Below are 17,480 nucleotides of genomic sequence, written 5' to 3' on the forward strand. Positions count from 1 at the left end.
GGGTCTATGGCAGTATTCTCCAAACATGGCAGGCTTCATCACTCAGAGAGCTTCTGCACATACATGAAAATTTTAATAATATTCCAAACACCTCCTTGATGGAGAATCAGCAGAACCCATTACGTGTAAACCCCCCAAAGCCCCCACACACACACACACACAACCCAACTGGGGAAAATGCAGGAATGGGGAAGATCTGCAGGTAGGTTCACTTATTTGCTGCTTGTCTCCTTCAGATTCCCCCTCCAGCCCCCACATTAATGTGAAATGGTATGTTCCCTCTTGCAGACACACACTCATTCTGATTAACTGCAGAGGTTTTTGTAGGAAGAGCTGGTGACTTTGAAGTGCTGTGTCTTGGCTGCTGGCGCAGAAATACACAGCCGAATCCTCTCGCTTCACGTGCGAAATGTTCAGCTTACTGTATTTCGTACCGAACTGCTCAGCTTTGAATCGTTCGGGATTGTTGCCGGTGTGCACTAGTGAGTTACTCTGGAACACAAAGAGCATCTGCAGAGCTTGCCCCGCATCTTGCCGATACCAGTACATGGCCTGGTGCCCCTTTCTTTGTTCACATTTCAAGTGGGCAGCTTCGTCTTCCTGCAGGATCAGGCTTTTTTGCTGAATGATCTCAGGATCTGAGCAAACTGTGAGAGAAAAAAATAAAACAATAATAAAAAGGGTTCCCCCCCCCCCACTCAAGTGAGAACCTTTAGAACAACTATTAAACAATATGCAATATGGTGGGGGCGGGGGTCTGAGCCAGTGTTTACCTACTTCCACGAGGCAAATGGCTACACACCACCTGAACCACATCTCTGCTTCTCTGTCTGTCCTGTGGGCGGACTTTGCAGTCTGGGGTTTATATGGCTGCAGAGTCTAGTTCTTTCTGTGCCTCTCACAGCCTCTGAGTGTGATAATGATGCCGGGCAATTGGATCTGCAAGCGTTTGATGTGTCAGTTAGTGGGTTGATCTACTGAAACTCCAGCTGATTCATTGGTGTTGGGCGCTTTTAACTGACGGGAGTGAGAATCAAGGGCTTGCTTATGCTTTCTGGGGGGATGATACTCTCGACAGACCCCTCTAGGACACCTAGTAGTGCTGCATTAGAAGGCAACAAAATCACCCTAGAATGAGCGGCTTGCAAGTATGCTTCAGATTTGATGAAAATGTCCCCTAGTTGGTTCAGACAAATGTCTTTTCTACATGAGTGTGGTATTGTGGTTAGAGTATTGAACTAGGATCTGGGAGACCCAGGTTCAAATCTAGCCTGTGCCATGGGAAACTTATAAAATCTCCCAAGCAAAACAGGTGAAGGAAGTTGGTTGAACCTTGCTAACATGGAGGCACCTCACTGCTGGGTATAGATAGATGATGGAAATATGCAGCGGGCTGCCCTGATCTCGGCATTATTTCACAGTTCAATGGGGAGCGGGGTTTTCCTAGCTGCACTACTGAGTTTCTGCTGCTCTATGTGTAGAAATCTACATTTAACTGAACCACATGTTGCTGATCAGTGACCAGGGACAGAGAATCTAGAGATATGCCAATGGATTTAATCTTTTGCTCAATGTAACTTAACCAGATAGATAAAGAATATTCAGTGAGCATAAGAAAAGTGAACCTAGCAGGATCAGAGCAAAAATGTAAAAATAACCAGAACTTAAATGTTTCTAACCAGATTTCAGTTTCTAACAGACTTTGATTAGTTTCCAAACACCAAGCTGCACAGGGAACACAGTTAGGTATGCCCAAGATTTTAAGGAATAATGATTGAATACCTTCTATGGCTTAGTTGAATGAATTGATCCATTTCAGTAAGCCTAAAAGCAATTGAGCAATCAGTTTGGAATTAAAGACCCTGAGGATTCCTGCCATACATTGATTAAAAGAAGCGTGTAATGGCTAGCATACTAATTTTTGCTATATTGATTGCATAACCCAGCTTGCATTATAGTGATAGTGTATTGTTAAATGTTTAAAATGCTTGACTTGGATAATGATGTCCCCCCTAATATTCCACTTAAAATGCTCCAGTATCTTTGACAATACCACTATTTTAGATTTCTCATAATTCAAAGAGAATTTCTCATAATTCATAGAAACCGAGAATTGATACAGAAGTCATTTCAAGCTTAACTGTGACATTGCATTGTTTGCTGTTTTTGTAGTGGACTTTCGGTATTATTGAAAAAGGTGGACCATAAATAAATACATTTATTTATTTGGATCTTTACCGGTAGGCAGTTTTTATCCCCAATGGGGACCCAGAGTATTTTACAACATTTTTCTTCCGTCCTCCTAGTTACTTCTATAACCATTGATTTAAATGTTGATGTAGAAGTTCTGGATAATAGTCCCAGGGTGATTCCCCACAGGCAAAATAATAATGGGTTAAGGGGCATGAAAAAAGCATTATGGGGAAGAAGTTCCCACAGAACTCACCCCTCAAATGCTTCTAACCATTTTATTTTGTTGAACCTGGGTTAAATGAAAGTCATTAAATTAGCAACTTTCCCCCTTTAAACTGGGTTTCATATGTTTCCTGCTTGCCTGAAAAAACTACGACAAGCAGAAAGCATTCTACTCCCTCCCCCCTTCCGTCCACCATTATGGTACCCTGTTTCCCCGAATATAAGACATCCCCGGAAAATAAGACGTAGTAGAGGTTTTGCTGAAGTGCGAAATATAAGGCATCCCCCAAAAGTAAGACATAGCAAAGTTTTTGTTTGGAAGCATGCCCGACGAACAGAATACAGAAATATAAGACATCCCCTGAAAATAAGACATAGCGCATCTTTGGGAGCAAAAATTAATATAAGACACTGTCTTATATTCGGGGAAACACAGATTCAGTAGACAGCTGCCATTAGAGCAGATTCTCCAGGCGGCTGCCATTTTGTGCCGGTATGTTTGTGTGGGGGGAGAATTCATGGGTGAGGGGATTCTCAGATGCGTGTTTTGCTGGGAAACAAAGCATTTCCTGTGCAAAACTCCCTGCATCCTGTCACCAGGCTCCCAGCGATTCCGGATGGTCCCCGCACCTGCTGTGCAATTTGTTAATTTTATTAATTTTTAACACATTTTAATACATTAATACATTTTAAAATAAAATTAAAACAACAATTAAAAACCTGCAACCCCCCATTGCAGTATAAACACTTTAAAATAGGCAAGATGGCAGCTCAAAATCTTCAATAACCCTTAATATCCCCTTTAAAACCTGGGTGACCACTAAACATAGATATCAGCCTGGCAGGCCTCCAAGAAAAGCCCAGTGAAATAGTTCCGTTTTGCAGGCCCTGCTGAAACCGCTCAAGTCTCGCAGGGCCCTGATGTCATGCAGGAGCATATTCCACCAGGTAGGGGCCAGGACACAGTAAACCTAGTCGAAGCCAGCCAGATTTTTGGGGGGCCAGGGATTACCAAAGGGGAGGGAGGGGTGGCATGCAAGGGAGGGAGGGAGGGGTGGCATGCAAGGGAGGGAAGGGGAGGGGAGGGGCTCCGGCATCTAGACATGGCCCACCTATTCTAGCGGAGGGAGAGGGGGGCAGAGTGGGGGAGGGGTGGCATGCGAGGGAGGAAAGGGGAGGAGCAGAGCAACCTAATTGGGCAATATGGGAAAAGGCAATCCCTTAGGTATGTGGGTCCAAGACTGCTCATAGCCTTAAAGGTCAAAACCCAAACCTTGAAAATGACCCAGTACTTGATAGACAGCCAATGAAGATGGCAAAGGACAGGTGTTATGTGGTCCCTGCTAGAAACTCCGGCGAGGAGCCTAGCGGTTGCATGTTAAACGAGCTTTAATTTCTGGATCAGGTTCAAGGGCAGGCCCATGTGGAGACAAGCAATTGGCGAGACAGGCAACACAGGTTCATTTAACCCATTGGAGTTGCCTGTGCAGAAGGGACCCCAGAAACTTTCAGACTTTATTAATTGAAGGGTCTCATTTTGGAAACCTTTTTCTGGATATTTGACTTATGAGGAGCTTGATGAACTCAAACCCAACAAATTCCAGCTGCCTCTGAATTCCACATGGGTTCCAGAGGTGGCAGGTGGCACAGAGTTGAATGCTGGGACTAGCTAAGTCATGTCCAGTGTTCAATTCTGTGCTGCCTGCTGCCTCAGCCCATGTGGACTTTGTAGATGGTCAAGCAAAGTCCAGTGTTCAGCGTGTGCCACCTTCTACCTCCGACACTCAGCCAGCCAGCAGATAAGTGAGGGAAGAAGGGATAAAGGAGATGAGGGAGGGGGAGAGGGAATCCCCCCCATTAAAAAAAATGGCAACAGAACCAAAGTGGCTCACATAAATCCCCCCAAATTGGCAACATTCAGAATCTACTTTTCAACTCCTTTAAATCACCATTTTTTAAGAATAACTTCCCTCCCCCCAAATATGACCGACTATCCACTGTGGCTGCTCCCCATCCTCGCCCTGCTCTGGCATGAAAAGTTGTGCCGGAAGTGCTCTCGCTTTCCCCATGGAAAGCAAGCACATGTGGGGCAAGAGGAAGTGCATCGGGACAAGAAATCTTGGCCCACTGTACCTCCTCTCTTGTCATACCGCAAAGAGAAAGCACATCAGGACAAGATTTCTTGCTTCCAGCCCCACTGCGTGCCACAGCACTGGTGGGTAATCAGCATATTTTTCAGGGGTTTGTCCATTCAGCTTTGCTGAATGCTCACCTCTAGTTGGTATTTCCCTTGTAGCTCCACTCTCACACCATGCACACACAATGTCAAACTAATGGAGGTTTTTGTAGGAAGAGGTGATGACTCTGAAGCGCTGTGTCTTGACTACTGGCACAGAAATACACAGCTGAATCCTCTCGCGTCACGTGCGAAATATTCAGGTTGAGGTGGTATTCCTTGGGCTGCTGAGCTCTGAAATGCTGGGAAATGTTGCCCCTCTCTTGTTCTTGTTGATGATAGAAATAAAGGAGAAACTGTAGACCTTGCCCTGCATCCTGCCGAAACCAGTACATGTAGGGGTGGTTATCTGTTTGCTTGCATTTCAGCTGGGCAGTTTGGCCTTCCTGGAGGACCTGACTAACCAGTTGGCTAACTGCAGCCCTTGAGCATCCTAGGAGAGAAAGAGACAAAACTCGTTGAATATTATCATTTAAACCAACAGCTCAAAGGAGCGCCTTCAAGTGATTTTGAATCGCAGCCAAAGACCCACCAACGTGTAGTAGGCAAATAGCCACATGCCACCCGATCCACATCTCTGCCTCTCCAAGATGTGGGAAGGTTTCTGACTTCGGTTTTTATATAACCGTTGCCCTCATTTCCTTTTCTAGCCTCACTGTTGTGTGGGGGCAGAGGGAGACAGAAACAGAGAACTTTGACTGATATGCTCCTGAGATTCATGTGTTTGTTCACAAAACTTTCAGCTCATTTATCTGAGCAGTTCCCTTTTAATTGATGGATCTAGGACCCCTTCTGCTTTAGGATCTTTCTGTCCCCATGTGCTTTTCTGTCAGGTAGAACTTAAGATAGCTCTATGTTCCCATTACAGAAGTGGTTTGCCATTGTACCCCTGAATAGTCACACCAGATTTTCTTGGTGGTCTCCAATCCAAGTACAAACCAGACCTGATCCTGATTAGTTTCTATCAGTAGAATTTAAAGTGGATCCACTCTGGTAAGTTGAGAAGGTCTATAGTCTTCTTGCACTCACTGCAGCCTCCTAGCACTTTGGAAAAGAATACTCTCTGCACAAGATGTTCTTTCCATAGGAAGATTTTACTTTAGCAGTTGCAAGGTTACACAAGTCTATGCTATACAAGACTATAAAGCTATACAGAACCCTTCAGCAAGAACAAAGTTGAACACACACTGAACTTAAACACTCAACTCACTCATACTGAACTTACTTTTCCTTTGCCCCGGCAACAGCCTCTCATTGGTCTAGAGCAGGGGTAGGGAACCTGCGGCTCTCCAGATGTTCAGGAACGACAATTCCCATCAGCCCCTGCCAGCATGGCCAATTGGCCATGCTGACAGGGGCTGATGGGAATTGTAGTTCCTGAACATCTGGAGAGCCGCAGGTTCCCTACCCCTGGAGTCATAGTTGAACTCACCAATCATGTTAAAGGTTAACTGCTACTTTGCCCTAGACAAACTTCTGCTGATTAGAAGATGACCCTTTTGTGAACCTTTCTTTTTTTAAATATCATGACAGTTTCCAACATCCCATGAGATCAGGCTATGATGGGCTAACCATCCCATTTTCTGTCACTGAAAGATGAAAAGATGAGGAGTTAATTCAGTCCTTTTCTTCCTCTTCAATGCAGGCCATCCATGTGGGTCCTGTGATCTTAGGAATAATCTTTTCCTGGGTCAAAAAGAAGTATAGGGAATGAGATGAATGTGTGTGTGTGTGTGTGTGTGTGTGTGTGTGTGTGTGTGTGTGTGTGTGTGTGTGTGTGTGTGTGTGTGTGTGTGTGTGTGTGTGTGTGTGTGTGTGTGTGTGTGTGTGTAATCAATGTACTTTCTGTTATCACATTCATTGGCACCTAGTGACTTCTTGAGTCTTGAAATAGAAAAAGAGATGACTAGAACAGAAAAGAATACGGGGAACTTCAGGTCAGTTCCTACTGGCTTACTGACTTGGTAAGCACCAAACTCATCCCAGGCAGGTAAGACAAGAGGGACAGCCATTGGTTCCCTTAAGCCTTCCCACTGGGACCTCACAGACAGAAAAAATTAGCAGCATTGAAGGGACACCAAAATAATCCTTTCCTTTATATCAGAAAAAAACCCTACAACTGAGGCTTGTAGACGTGAAACAAAGAATCAAAAGTTTGTATTTACAAAAAATAAATCAGGATTTTTGGAGGGGATAAAATTGAAATTATATAGCTGGTTTCTGAGGGTACTATTTTACAAGTTGTTTCAGTATCTTTTTACAGTGCACACAAGATTCACACAGGTCACTCACTGTCTTTAGTGCCTTCAAGTTGTTACAGTCATATAAATTCTCCTCAAACTAAGGACCCACCAGAATATGAGACATCAAGGCACATCCAGCTCAGTAGGTTGGAGCCATCCTTTCAGATTCCAAGAGTTTCAATGAACTGACATGGCATATGTAGTCTTATACCCTACTGAAGTCCCTCCTTTCCCCCAAACCCTGCCAGCCTCCCTAGGCTCCATGCCCAAATCTCCAGAATAGTTCCAATCCCAGCAGTCCTAAGAGGTGATGGTTGTGATTTCATGACAATGAAGTATGTGGAACAATGTGCTGGGGACAGACACCAGGGCTTCTAAGGGCCTCCAGCATTCCAGGCTGGGACTTCCCTGCATCATTCAGGCTTCAGAGCTTGTTTTCATGCTCAGAAAGGGACCCGTGAATAAACCAGTACTTGTGATTGACAGGCAGTAGGGAGCTTCAGGTGTGGTCAAGTCTGGCCCAAATGTAAGAGCTGTCCCTTTGCTCTTTCTCTGTTCTGCAGAGCAGGGCTTTTCAGCATGCCACAAACTCCCCTCAAGCACGCTGGGCTGGAGAATTCTCTCTAAATGGGAGAATAGCTTCAGGCTGCCCCTGACAAAATTCACAGTTGTCACACATTTGTGAGCATGGGAGACGACTGCACTATGAAGTCAGGAAACTCAATGCCTGGGGCGACAGTTTGTGGGAAACTTCAGGGACCACCATGTTTCCCTTCCTTCTGCTGGTGTGGGCAAACCTTTGGTGGCTGCTTGGTTTCCCATTGTCCTATTGGTGTACTTCGGGGTGGGGGGGGTGGGCTGTTGGTCTGTGGGCTGTTTGTGGCCTAGACAGAGGGGTGGGAAATGCCAGGGTGTTTGTGTAAGACTGTGAGGCAGAGAGTTCGCACTGTGTCTTTACTAGCTGCACAGAAATACCCTGCCGTGTCTTCCAGCTGAGTTGCAGAGATAATCAGGGAAGCGCTCAGCTGACTCAATCTGTTGATAGCGAATTTCGTTTTGTTCATTTCCATCACAGGATCGTTCCCCTGTACAGAGTAGCCGATGAGCTGCATTTGCCTCTCTTCGCTGTGGCTTTTCTGCCGATACCACAGGATGGTAAGGTAGGTTGAGTCGTCGTGTTCACAGGGGATACTGGCCTTGGCCTCCATCTTGAGGATCATGAACCGTTCCTTCTGGGTCACTGTGACTGCTCTGCAGAGACCTGGAAAAATCCAGGGAATATATAAGGGTCACATAGGGGATGCTGCTCATCACCTGTCAATTCCATCCTAGTCTGAAATCCTTAATTAGACAAAGAATCTCCCAGCTCCTTTTCCTCCAGATCCCTCCTAGTTTCCACATCAACTGCTCACTAAAACGTTGCTAGAAAGAGGTCGCTGAAATTTCATAGGCCAGAATTTCAAAATGAAGGCCGCATCCAATCAGCCTACCCCTTTCCAATATGTCCTTTATTTCACCAATGTTCTCCTAATCTTTTCTATCCTCCTACAGACCTCAGGTTCTCCCTTCCTGGAGCAGCCCTTTGCTTAGAGATACCAGAACTACAGCTCATCTCTAAACTGCTCGGATCAAGTCCCCTGGAGAAAATGGCTGCTCTAGAGGATGAACTCTATGGTGTTAGATCCCGCTGAGTCCTCCCCAGGCTCCAACCCTAGAGTTTCCCAACCTTGGATGTGGCAATCCTACACCCCCCACCGATAGCTGGGAGGATCTAACAACTCTACAAATGGCAGCCATTCAAACATGAAGGAAAAAGTGGACTCTTTGGCACAACCTGGCCCTAGGTGCAAAACTCAGGAAACCTCCACTCAGTACAAAACTGGGTTTTTTAAACACCTGGAAGGTTATCCACCTCTATTGTCTAGGGCGGCTGATCCTTTCTTACATCTTTTCCCACCACCCCCTCCTATTTAGATAATCATAAACAACACACCAAAGTCTGTGTAGGCACTAAACTATTACACCTAAACTATAGCAAGTGCAAAAACTGGATGAGTAGAAGTTACATACAATATGGAAACACAAAGTGATGCTACCATACAAAAAACTACAATGCTGAAAAACTGGGTCTTAGAGGTACGTTCAACAATGTAGACAAATGCAAAGCAACTCCAAAACAGTCCATTTGGTGAAGTACTGGTTCATCTCCTCATCTGCAGCTTGCATTTTTCATGCCTCTGACTACTATGGAAGTCCTTAGTGACCAAATATGGAGATATTCCTACCTGCCAAGAGCTGCAGGCCCACAGAGAGACCCAGCAGCATTTTCCACCTCATAGCCTCAGTTGAAAGGCAAGGACAGACAAGGAAATCTGTTGCACCAAGGCTGATGTGGGGTTCTCTTCAAGAGGTGGCTCTGCTAAGCAGCTCGTAAGTGGGAGGGAACAACTTTCAGATAGACTCACCACGGGGGCAGAGAAGCTAGAGGCCTGCAGAAAAGGGGAAAACTCACCCTTATCCAGTTAGTACCATTTAAAATGGAAGAGCTAATTCATCATCAGTTAAAATGGACACTATATTCTTTTCCATAGAAAGATAATAGTTCGGTCAGTTGAGGTGGAGTGGTTGGGAAAATTGTATGCTTCTGCATTTGAATATACTCCCAAACAAATATGAGAATTATCTTTCATTTTTTACACGCTGACTTTGTCAAAGCCAATATTTTGTGCATTATTGAACATGGTACTATGATGTTAACAGCACTTATACCAAAATGTATTTTTACTCTCAAACAGATGGAGCAGTGCTAGGTAGGCACTAGGACCCCAGTGTAACATTCTCCTTGCCCCCATTTTATTCACTTCCATTTTATTCTCACAACAACTCTATGAGGTGGGTTAGAATGAGAAGGTGTAATTGACCCAGGGTCTATGGCAGTGAACACAGCTCTAACCACTACACCACACTGATATCACAAATTTACCCTACAGGCAATGAATTTGAATACTAGTATTCTTCAAACATGGCAGGCTTCGTCACTCACAGAGCTTCTGCACATACATAAAACTTTTAATAATATTCCAAGCACCTCCTTGTTGGAGAATCAGCAGAACCCATTACGTGTAAACCCCCCTCCAAAGCCCCCCCCCCCACAACCCAACTGGGGAAAATGCAGGAATGGGGAAGATCTGCAGGTAGGTTCACTTATTTGCTGCTTCTCTCCTTCACATTCCCCCTCCAGCCCCCACATTAATGTGAAATGGTATGCTCCCTCTCACAGACACACACTCTCTCTAACTGCAGAGGTTTTTGCAGGAAGAGCTGGTGACTTTGAAGTGCTGTGTCTTGGCTGCTGGCGCAGAAATACACAGCCGAATCCTCTCGCTTCACGTGCGAAATGTTCAGCTGACTGTATTTTGTACTGAACTGCTCAGCTTTGAATCGTTCGGGATTGTTGCCGGTGTGCATGAGTGAGTTAGCCTGGAATGCAAAGAGCATCTGCAGAGCTTGCCCCGCATCTTGCCGATACCAGTACATGGCCTGGTGCCCCTTTCTTTGTTCACATTTCATGTGGGCAGCTTCGTCTTCCTGCAGGATCAGGCTTTTTTGCTGAATGATCTCAGGATCTGAGCAAACTGTGAGAGAAAGAAATAAAACAATAATAAAAAGGGTCCCCCCCCCTCAAGTGAGAACCTTTAGAACAACTATTAAACAATATGCAATATGGTGGGAGGGGGGGGGGAGGTCTGAGCCAGAGTTTACCTACTTCCACGAGGCAAATGGCTACACACCACCTGAACCACATCTCTGCTTCTCTGTCTGTCCTGTGGGCGGACTTTGCAGTCTGGGGTTTATATGGCTGCAGAGTCTAGTTCTTTCTGTGCCTCTCACAGTCTCTGAGTGTGATGATGATGCCAGGCAATTGGATCTGCAGGCATTTAAAAATTGTATGCTTCCGCATTTGAATATAGTGCCAAACGAATATGAGAATTATCATTCATTTTTATTCACTGCCTTTGTCAAAGCCACTATTTTGTGCATTATTGAACAGGGTACTTTGAAGTAAGAGCATTTATGCCAAAATGTATTTTTACTTTCAAATGGATGGGGGGAACAGGGCTAGGTAGATACTAGGACCCAAGCGGAACTTTCTACAATAAAGAAAGGCTGGCATGCTTTGTTCTGTGGTGGAGGAGTGTACAACCTCTACTATCACCTTTCTGTGGAAGAGAATATAGCTAGTCAATTTTGAATGAGGTAGTAGCCAGCAAGTTGTGACGGACTTATTCGTTTGTTTGCTTGTTTATATTTTTTATCCCGCTCTATACCTAGAGTCTCAGGAAGGGTTACTACATAAAAAGTCCAATGCAACCTAAGAACAGTTACAACATATAACAATAAAATCTGTTTAAAATTTCATTACATTACCACAGCAATAAGAAGAAGCCATCTCTTCAGCCAAAGGCCAGGGAAGAAAGGTGTGTCTTTACCAATTTCCTGAATGTATATAAAGAAGATGAGCCCCACAGGGGAGGCCATTCCACAACCTTGGGGTCCCCACTGAAAAAGCCCTGTCTTGAGTCTCCACCTTTTTTTCACCACTGAAGGCGGTGGTACCACCACAAGGACTTCATCTGCTGATGTTAGGGGACGTGCAGGTCAATATGGGAGAAGGCCTTCCCATGGAGTTTTAATGGCAAGAGATGATGGTTTACCATTGCCCACCTCTGCATAGTGGCCCTGAGCTACCTTGATGGTCTGCCATTTAATTAATAACCAGGGTTGTCCCTAGTTAGTTTATGAGATCTGATGAGATGAAGCTTGTCAGAGTCTAGCAAACTTTCTTTCCTGATAAACGACTCCTGAATTATCCACACTGAACTTGCAATTCTTTTAGTAGACCAGTAAAGCTTCCATGTCCTGTTCCTCGTGTATTTCCACCATGGAGCCAGTTCCTCAAGTCCAGAGAGGTGTTCCGGGCTGTTGCATTTTAAGATTCTGAAGGAGTACCTGGAAAGATTATTGGTTTTAAAAAAAGAAGACTCAGATCTTTCTGTGCAGTGTGATTATTGCCACTCTGTCGCCCTCCAGTGGCAATGAGGTTTGAGAGAACCTGTTTGTATTCTCCCAAGAGATCCTGTTTGCTGGGTGTTTTGTATGAGAGATTAAAGTTTCATTCACTTAAATCAGAGGTCAGAGATGTTTTATACACATTTGAAAACCATCAGATTTTTGAATTTGGAATGTTTGGGGATTTTATTTGTGACAAGCTATTTTGCAGGACGCTTAATACAATGTAAACGTTGTCAGTTTTAAGGCAACAGTAGAGATTGGACTGGAAAGATCCAAGAAATTATGTAATGTCAAATTCAGGTCTTAAGAGAGCAATCCAAAGCAGCTCAAAATCCTAAGCTGCATGCAATGAGGCTTACTGACAGAAAAGTGTTCTTGGCAGTGCACTGTTAGTGTTTTTTCCTTACTCTTTCTTACTGTGTTTCACATACGGATGTTGGTTGATTGTGTATTCCTCCACCACAGAATAAAGCATGCTGAACCTTCTTTGCTGTAGAATGTTCTGCCTGGGTCCTAGTGCCTGGCTAGCCCTGCATACCCCATCCATTTGAAAGTAAAAAATACATTTTGGCATAAATGCTCTTGTGGCGTAGTGGTTAAGAGCAGGTACATTCTAATCTGGAGGAACCGGGTTTGATTCCCCGCTCTGCCGCTTGAGCTGGGGAGGCTTATCTGGGGAATTCAGATTAGCCTGTGCACTCCCACACACGCCAGCTGAGTGACCTTGGGCTAGTCACAGCTTTTCGGAGCTCTCTTGGCCCCACCCACCTCACAGAGTGTTTGTTGTGAGGGGGAAGGAGATTGTAAGCCCCTTTGAGTCTCCTACAGGAGAGAAAAGGGGGATATAAACCCAAACTCTTCTTCTTCTCTTGTTCTTATCAAAGTACCCTGTTCAATAATGCACAAAATAATAGTTTTGACAAAGGCAGTGCATAAAAATGAATGATAATTTTCATATTTGTTTGGGACTGAACTATCCAAGGAATAAACATATTAAAATTAACTGTAGTCCCCCATAACATGCCACGCATACAGTCATTAATAGGAAAAGGAAAAAGAAGAGGGGAAAGAAAAGGGAAAGGGAAAGGAAGTCCAGCTAGTTAAACTGTCTTCAGCCATAGGCCTGGTGGAACAGCTCTGTCTTACAAGTCCTGTAAAATTGTACCCAGTCTCACAGCTCCCGAATCTCATTTAACAGAGCATTCCGCTGAACTTGATGCTCTGTACTAGTGGAAAGTGTCATCAGGTTGCAGACCCTATAGGGCTTTCATGGCAAAGGATGAACCAAGGTGGTTTGCCATTGCCTGCCTTTGCATAGCAACTCTGGTATTCCTTAATGGTCACCCATCCAAGGATGAGTTGACCAGATTGTCACCTTTTTAAACCGGGAACAGGGTGGGCGGGAGTGCACACACGCACGCGCGGCTGCAGGAGCGCACCGCCTTTTGGGGCGCTCCCCAGTTTCCCACCCTGTGACAGGGTGGAAAGGGGGAGCGTCCCTGAAGGCAGTGCGGTAGCCTTCCAAAAATTGGGACATTAAAAAAACCCTGCGGGACACGGGACAAATTGGTTTAAGATGGGACTGTCCCGCCAAAAGCGGGATGTCTGGTCACCTTGTCCAAGGACTACCCAGGGCCAACCCTGATTAGCTTCTGAGATCTGACAAGGTTGGGCTAGCCTGTGCTTCAAATTACGGAGAGAAAGTAGGAAGAAAAAAGTATTTTGAAAATTAAAAATCTACCCACCCAAAAGAAAAGCCTGATGAGGAGTGAGCATTGTCAGAGAAATGGGAATTATTGATAGCAAATGCCACTCTTGGCACTTCAGTACTGACGGAGGAGAGAGTCGAGGGGAGATAAGCAGTCGTCTTAATGACAATAGTGGATTTTGAGGAAGTATTTTGAGGGAAATAATTTGGAATCTGCAGCAAGTTAGTGGTAGAGAGTAATGCCAAGTCATGGCTGACTTCTGGCGTCCCAGTGTGGTTCTCAAGGCTTGAGATGTTCAGAGATGGTTCGTCATCGCCTGCTTCTGCGTAGTGACCCTGGACTTCCTTGGTGGTTAGAATCCAAGTTCTGACAAGATCAGGCTAGCTGGGTCCTCCGGGTAAGACCTGCAGCAAGTTACACAGTTCAAAAATGTTTTGAGGGAAGGTTGTTTTCTCACACAAGGGCATACTGGTGTGAAATGGCATAAAATGATGCCCTGCAGGCACTGACTGCACCCACCCCTACCCCACAGCTCGCCCTCCACAGCTGCACCAGAGGCATCCCCCATTGCTTCCCCTTCCACCACACAGGAGCCTGCAGGGGCGCTGGGCTATGCCTGGTGCCCTGGGCCCACCCCCAATGTCATGGCCAGGCTGCACAGTGTTGGCACGTCCTGGTCAGTGGCGGAACCTTAGAGGGCTTAAAGGGGCCAGGGTAGCAGGCATGTGGTGGGCAGCAGTGGCCATGTTGCGGTCATGAGGGGCTGAATAAACAATCGGGGCAAGGGGGAAGCAACCGGCAAGTGGGTTTGTTGCTGCTGCTTGCTCCTAGGGTGAGGGCAGGGGACAGTTCAGTGTCCCCCCTCCCACATTAAAATGGTTTCTGAATCATCTGCCTCCTCTGCCCCCCCACCCCCAATTAGCTATTGCACACAAGGCCCAAATAAAAGATATAATGTTCAAAGTCAGCATTCTTATCATTTATAGTGCTGAAAGTAACGGGGGGAAAGTATTAAAAATAACCAGGTGTATGAAAAACCAGTTATTTTAACTTTGTTTACATTTTCTGTATTTGCCTTTTATGATTAATGCATGGTTGAATCTATGTTTCCAATCCACCTGCTGTTGGTGAAGACCCAAGTATGGATTTTCGAGCATTCCCTTGTGTATTTTTCCATCTGAAGGAAGTCCTTGAGATAGAGATTAAGTCTGTTTGGAGGGATAAATATTCAGCAAACCCTTCTGGCTTTCCTGACTGAGAGGAAAAGACCATGAAGTTCATTTTGTTCATAGCTTTCTTGGGAGTGGCAGGTAAGTTTCTGGTCTTTACAGATTGTTTTAGGAAACAAAACATGGAGGTGAATCCTCTCATCTCTTTAAGAAGCTTCTTCTTGTCCCAACATGAAGGATGCAATATTTCTATTGACTTAAAAACACAACCTAATATGGTCATCCAGGCTGAGATGGAGATCTTTTTTTCCTGACCTTTTGGCATGCACACATCTTCCTTAAGCCAGGGTGGTGTAGTGGTTAGTGTCAGGGGGACTCAGGTTCAAATCCCCCCTCAGTCACTGGGTGCCTTGGGCCAGTCATTTACTCTTGGCCTAGCCAACCTCACAGGATTGTTGTGGGGATATAATGGAGGAGCAGAAAGTGATTAATCTGCTTTCAGTCCCCATTGGAGATAAAGGTGGGAAAGAAATATCTAAGTAAACAAAGTTTCTAACTCACAGCCAAATAGACACAGTCACTCTAAAACAGTGGTTCTCAACCTTCCTAATGCCGCGACCCTTTAATCCAGTTCCTCATGTTGTGGTGACCCCCAACCATAGAGGAGCGGTGTCTCTGTTCCTAAGACCATCGGAAATATGTGTTTTCCAATGGTCTTAGGCGACCCCTGTGAAAGGGTCGTTCGACCCCCAAAGGGGTCGCGACCCACAGGTTGAGAACCGCTGCTCTAAAAGCATCAGATTGTGTGACCCTGACTAGCAAAATATTCAACCATAGGCACTTCCATCACAGCATTTCTGATCCTTGAGATGTGCTCCAAAACTCTAATTTTTAATCTGCAAAATGTGTCCCCCACGTAATTTCCCCCACATTCACAGGTTATTAAATATACAAGGTGAGCATATTCATGGCTGAGAACTTTTGTTTCCTGCAGGTCCAGCTGTCCGGGCCCTGCGGGACTTGGGTGAGTTCCGCAGGGCCTGTAAGACGGAGCTGTTCCGCCGGGCCTTTGGAGGAACCGGCTGTTGATGGTGCCCCCATCCCTGGCCCGACTCTGACATCTGGGCCAACTGTCATCCTAGACTCGCCTATCCTCCCTTTGGGAGGGGAGGGAATTTTAGAATAGAATATTGATGTTTTCCAATAGTAGACCACTGAACGCCATTCATTTTATTGTAATTCTTATTATATCTGCTAGGAATGTTTCATATCGTCAGCCGTTTGGCACTAAAATGTTTTAATTGCTTATATTGTTTCTTCTTTCATTGTACACCGGCCCAGACTTCCTCCTCGGGAAAGGGAAGTGTATAAAAGTTTAAATAATTAATTAATTAATAAATAAATAAATAAATAAATAAATAAATAAATAAATAAATAAATAAATAAATATTTGGCAGTCAGAGTCACATCAGGGGAACCTAGTTCTGACTTGTGCCAAAATGTCTCATCTATGTTGTGCCTTAGCGGTGGAGTTTGTTTGCAGAAGCTCCTCAGTTCAGTCCTCGTCATCTCCTGTTAAAGAGATCACAGAGCAATTGTCTTTATTGGCATATTGTTATTGATCTATTGATCAATTATTATTGTTATTGATCTGTCCTTATCTATTCTGCTAATTTCATTGACTTATTTTCTGGTGGGATTTGTTGTATTGGTTTGTTTCATTTTCTTCGTTTTCCTGTTTCGCCTGTGAATGCCTGTAGAATACAAATTTCCTAAACAAATAAATAAGTAGCATGAAAGACCTTGATATTGAAACCCAAAGGAGTCACTGCCAGTCAGAGTAAGTAAAAATAACCCAGAGGTGAGATCCAGCAGGTTCTCACAGGTTCCCGAGAGTAGGTTACTAATTATTTGTGTGTGTCGAGCGGGGGTTACTAATTGGTGATTTTGCCACGTGATTTTTGCCTTAGTTACGCCCCTCCTCTCAGCAGTAGCACGCAGAACTTGAAGCAGTCTAGCAGGAGGTGCACCGGCGTGCGTGGCAGCCTGCGCCTGCAGACTGCATTAGATCAAGCTTCCCGTAAGGATTCCGGCGATCATGCCAGGCTGCGTCCTTGCCACAGCCCCGCCCAGGAATGCCCCGCCCCTGGAATGCCCGGCCATGCCCCGTTGTGCCCCGCCCACCCCCATTGGCGCTACGCCACAGTTTGAATCCCACCACCATGGGAACCTGTTACTAAAATTTTTGGATCCCACCACTGAAATAACCAGGATAAATCGAGAGTCTCACTTGGTAGAATGCACCTTTATATGTTCAGACATAGCAAACCCAGTATTTACCAAGCATAACTGCATCCATCTGGCACTGGATATTTCACTGCAGTTGCTATGTAGCAAGCATTCGCTGTCCAGGCTGCCTAATCCATGCAGGAAAACCCATTTGTGAATGTCTGCTATAACTGACTTGGGGACTGCTGCGTGGATTCTTGAAATCACCCTGAATTACCAGTGGTGGGATTCAACGGTTAAGTAACCGCTTTCAGCGAAACGTTTGTTAAAATGGTTGGCGTAAACAACCAGTTTGATCAGTATTTGAATCCCACCACCAGAACCGGTTGTCAAATTATTTGAATCC

The sequence above is a fragment of the Sphaerodactylus townsendi genome, linkage group LG07 (genome assembly GCF_021028975.2).
Source record: "Sphaerodactylus townsendi isolate TG3544 linkage group LG07, MPM_Stown_v2.3, whole genome shotgun sequence".
NCBI classification, from domain to species: Eukaryota; Metazoa; Chordata; class Lepidosauria; order Squamata; family Sphaerodactylidae; genus Sphaerodactylus; species Sphaerodactylus townsendi.